This window comes from Cebus imitator, unplaced genomic scaffold, assembly GCF_001604975.1.
Source record: "Cebus imitator isolate Cc_AM_T3 unplaced genomic scaffold, Cebus_imitator-1.0 Scaffold528, whole genome shotgun sequence".
In the NCBI taxonomy this organism is placed as follows: domain Eukaryota; kingdom Metazoa; phylum Chordata; class Mammalia; order Primates; family Cebidae; genus Cebus; species Cebus imitator.
Window position 1 is genome coordinate 635,900 of NW_016107843.1, and position 5,622 is coordinate 641,521.

A 5,622-nucleotide genomic window follows, 5' to 3' on the forward strand; every position below is an offset into this window, starting at 1 on the left:
AACTAGCTTGTGTGACCAGCCAACAAGAAAAGAGCTTGCTTGTTTAACTTTACTACTTTGATAAGCTTTGCAAAAGCATGGACTGACTGAGGATGGCAGAATCCTCTTTGGATCCTGATTTTATAAACATTTAAATATATTTTATAATTAAAAAGTAATTATGTAATCATTGCATATAATTTAGACTATAAAGTATAATGTAGAAAATAAAACCACCTGAAAATCAATCACTTCAAAATAAACAGTGTTGGCATTGAACATGAATACATTTCACTATGAAATTGTGATCATTTTCTGTACACAGTTTAACATCCTGCTTTTTTCACTTTACATAAAGTCATATTTTCCCATGTCATAATATAGTCATATTAAACATGACTTTTCAGAGCTGTAAATATCCTACCATTTTATATTTGACCACTTCACTATTGTTGATGCTTCTATTATTTCCAGTTTGTCACTGTTGAAAGCAGCACTTTGAATGAAAAAATTGCATGTAAATTCTTTGTGGAATGTATGATTATTTCACCAGGATAAAGTGCTAGTTGTGAAATTACTGGGTAAAGCAACATGCAGACTTTAGATAGTTTCTTCTGAAGTATAACATACATACAGGAAAATACACAAACCATAAGGACATTCCTTGAATTTTTATCAAGTGAATACAACCATGGAACCAACACCCAAAATCCAGATCAAGAAATATTTCAATCACCCCAGAAGCCACCCTCTCAGTTCCTAAGTAGCCCAAAGGTAACCACTGTATTGACCTTTCACACAATAAATTAGTTTTACTGCTGTTTATATGCCATATAAAAAGAATCATTTATAATCTTTTTTTAATCTAGCCTCTTTCACTCAACATGATGTCATTTGTGTAATTCATCCATGTAGTTCAGTGTAGCAATAATTTGTTCATTCTCATTGCTGGATGGTATTCCATAGTGTGCATATGCCATACTTATTTATCCATTCTACTATTGATGAGGATTATTTGAGTACTTTTCAGTTTGAAGCTGTTATGAACACTGCTGCTGTGAACATTCTAAAATATGTCTTTTGGTAACCATATTGCAGAGGCTAAGGCAACTCCATCTTGAATGCTAATCCACCATGCTGACCTCTGATTAACTCCAGTGCCAGGGGGCCCTCCAAGATTTCCAGTTTATTGTTCCTTGTATAGGAGCATGTACTGACCGTAAATCCTGCCCTAAGGTCAAAACAGCCTTGATGTTATCATACTTACCATATGTCCTGCCCTTAAGCAATTGTCCTACACATTCCTCTGAGTCACATATGCCCTTTCCCTATGGAGCCCAGGGTCTGATGGATGATGGTGTGGGGATCCACCATCTTGTCTCACCACTACCTGAGACATACATGGCTTCTGTTTATAAGTCTCTATTAAATATCTCCTTCTGAGAAACAAAATATATCAGCCTCTTTAACTTTTAAGTTCAGAGATACATATGCAGGTTTGTTATACAGGTAAACTCACGTAAGGGGGATTTGTTTTACAGATTATTTTGTCACCCAGGTATTAGGCCAAGTACTCATTAGTTATTTTTCCTGACCCTCTCCCTCCTCCTACCCTACACCCCCAGGGATGCCCCAGCATCTGTGGTTCCCCTTTATGTGTTCATGTGTTCTCATCATCTAGGTTCCAATTACAAATGAGAACATGCAGTATTTGGTTTTCTGTTCCGGCATTAGTTCCTAAGGATAATGGCCTCCAGCCCCATCCATGTCACTGCAAAGGATATAATCTGGTTCTTTTTTATGGCCACATAGTATTCCATGGTATATATATACCATATTTTCTTCATTCCAGTCTACCATTGATGGACTTTTAGGTTGTCTACATGTCTTGCTATTGTGAATGGTGCTGCAATGATCATATGCATGCATGTGTCTTTATGACAGAACAATTTATATTCCTTTGAGTACATATCCAGTGATAAGATTTCTGGGTTGAATGGCAGTTCTGGTTTTAGCTCTTTGAGGAAAAGCCACATGACTTTACACAGTGGCTGAACTAATTCACACCCCCCACAACAGTGTATAAGCATTCCTTTTTCTCCAAAACCTCACCAGCATCTCTTTTATTTTTATTTTTTTACTTTTTAATAATGGACATTCTGACTGGTGTGAGATGGTATCTTATTGTGGTTTTGATTTGAATTTCTCTAATGCTCAGTGATGTTGAGTTTTTTTTCATACATTTGTTGGCCACATGTATGTCTTCCTTTGAAAAGGGTCTGTTCATGTCCTTTGCCTACTTTTTAATGCAGTTGTTTGCTTGGCTTATAAATCTGTTTAAATTCCTTATAGATGCTGGATATTAGACCTTTGTCAGTTGCATATTTTGCAAATATTTTTTCCCATTCTGTTGGTTGTCCGATTACTTTTTTGTAGTTCATTTTCCCGAGCATAAGCTCTTTGGTTTAATTAGATCTCATTTGTCAGTTTTTGCTGTTGTTGAAACTGCTTTTGGCAGCTTTGTCATGAAATCTTTGCCCAGTGTCCAGAATGGCATTGTCTAGGTTGTCTCTCAGGGTTTTTATAGTTTTGGGTTTTACATTTAAGTCTTTAATCCATCTTGAGCTGATTTTTGTATATAGTATAAGGAAGGGGTCCAGTTTCAATCTTCTGCATATAGCTAACCAGTTATCCCAGCACCGTTTATTGAATAGGGAATCCTTCCCCTATTGCTTGTTTTTGTCAGCTTTGTCAAAGATCAGATGGTTGTAGGTGTGCAGCCTGATTTCTGGGCTCTCTATTCTGTTTCATTGCTCTATGTGTTTGTTTTTGTACCAGTACCATATGTCAGCCTCTTTCTTCAGCCCCTCATCTTCCTCAGCCTTTTAGGGGTAGGTTTGCATAGATCTGCTCACCATGGGACACATACACACAAACTTCTGTTGGATATGTATTAATACTTAGGAGTGGAATTACTAGTTTATTGAGATGGCATATTTTCATTCTCAGTACATTCTGTCAAATAGTTTTCTAAAATGCTTATAGAAGATGCACATTTTAAGTCTCTTGATGCAAACTGCTATTCAGAAAGGTTCTCCAGGCTTACAATTTCCCAGCAGTATATCAGCTCTCACATGGAATTTTTCCAAACACTAGGTTTTATACCGTTTTAAAAAACCTTTGTCACTCAGGCCAAAAAGTGGTTTTCTTTCTGTCATTTCAATTTGTATTTCCTTGATTACTATTGATAGTCAATACATATTTTACAAAAGAAGAAACACAAATATCTAATCAACATATTTTCAAAATGATCACATTATTTTCCAAATTATGTATTGGAATATTTGTCTTTTTCTTGTTGTTTTGAAAGGCATTGCTTTGTATTAACAGAATCATGGAAACTGTTTAAATAATACCTTCATATACACACACAGTTAATGCAGGGGTACATTTTGTGACTCTGACTCAATTATTAAACATTTTATCCACTAAGAAAACTTATTGTGCATACATTTTGTTCAAGGATATATGATACACAGTATAGTGAACGCAAAATTGTTCAATAAGTTAGGCTCTACCTTCAAGTGGTTTATATAGTCTATTGGCTGCATAAGCTGCCCACCCCCACAAGTGGATATCTACAATGCAGAGCAGCAAGCTATGAAAGTCACATGGGCAATAACAGAGTAAGGGACTTAAGGCTATAGAGAAAGGACAGAGAGCATTTGGCTGGGATAGCAGACTGCATTGAAGGTGCAGCCTTGAAACTGAACCCTGAAAGAGGAGAGTACCTTCTCCACTAGATGAATCTGAAGTGGAAGCACAGGCCAAGCTGGCCCTAAGGCCAGAAGGTATATATGGCAGGGTTACATGGCAGGATACAAGTGGGTATAAAACAAGAGGAGAAATCTAGAAGCCCAGGCTGGTTCTTATGTGGAATTCAGGCAAGAGAATGATGAACTCAAAATAAGACAGGAAGACAGCTTGAAGACAGATAGTTCCTGTTTGAAACAATTTCATTAGCACCAAGCTGTTCCTCCATTTTAAGTATCTTGTTCCCTCTAGAAGAAATCCACCCACTGAGCTCTGAAAGTTAGACTAGGTTGGGTGGACTTAACTTGGTAAGCTACATGTGTACAGAGCTAGGACCTTGCCACTGAAACAGGTGAGAAAGTAAGCAACAGAGGCACATTTATAATGCTGAAGGTAGATTAAGTCAGTCACAGATATTCTCCTATTTGAAAAGTGAAGAAAAATAAAAGCAAAGGTAAACCAAACAACCTGTGGCTCTGCTTATAGAATCTGAGGAAAGTTTGAGTTCGTGTTTGTAACTGAGAGAACAATAACTGAGGATGGGGGTGAGAAGCAGAGAGGCAGTGCCCATGTAAACTTGCAAGTATATTGGCAAATATAACCCAATATTTTGATTAGACTTTATCTTAGAAGTATTATGGATGTTCAGGGATTTCCTTTCACTTGGCATCTATGTGTATCCTATGAACCCTCTGTAGCCAAATTTCTTTCCGTGCGTTTTCCTCATTCCACCCAATACCTACCATCCATCCCCTGCCCACCACCCCACCCCCGCAAACACACACATACACACACACACATACACACATACTTGCTGGGAGTACTCTCGTAAAGCCAAGAAAAGTCCATAAACCTGTTCCCTGGCTTAAAGCCTACCAAAAGAAAATGAGGGCCTAGCTGTGGGCAAGAATCATTGTATTGTTTTGCAGGTTCATTTCCCTAATTGTTTTTGAGGGCTTTAAACACATTATCAAAAGAACTTATAAAAGAGCGGGAGAGACTTTTCTTCCTGGAATTTGGGGTACCACAGGTAGGGCAGTGGAAACAGTCCCAGGTACAGACAGTAAGAGACTACGTTGTTTATAGATTATTTTAAAACAATAATAACACCAGCTAGTCCGTCTGCTTGATTTTCACCATGTGCTAACAATTCTAAACAAGTCAGCAAGAAAATACTCCCCCTGCAAAAAAAAAAAAAAAAAAAAAAAAAAAATCTCTTGTTGCTGTGATTACTTTTAAGTAATCCCAGGCACAAAAGCACCGTCAATCTTAACACCGCTGTTTTAGCCAGCGCAGTGGGTTGCTCAGATTCCGGTGCTGGGAATCAACAAGTTGGACGTCCACTCAGAAACCTAATTAGGAAGTCGGTAATTACAATGATGACAGATGGATAAATTTATAACGAAGGAAAGAAACCAGCCTAAAAAGGCTGAGAATACCCAAAATCAGAACGTCTCTCCCTCTACAGGGGATCACAGTTCCTCATCAGCAACGGAACAAGGCCTGATGGAGAACGAGTGTGTTCCATTAACAGAAGTAGGCTTCAAAAGGTGGATGATAAGAAACTTCTGTGAGTTAAAAGAACTTGTTCTAACCCAATGCAAAGAAACTAAGAACTTTGAAATAAGGTTTGACGAAATGCTAATGAGAATAGACAATTTAGAGAGGAATATAAGTGAATTCATGGAGCTGAAAAACATAACACGAGAACTTCGTGAAGTATGCGCAAGTTTTAACAGCCGAATTGATCAAGCAGAAGAAAGGATATCAAAGGTCAAAGACCAACTCAATGAAATAAAACAAGAAGACAAGATTAGAGAAAAAAAGGTA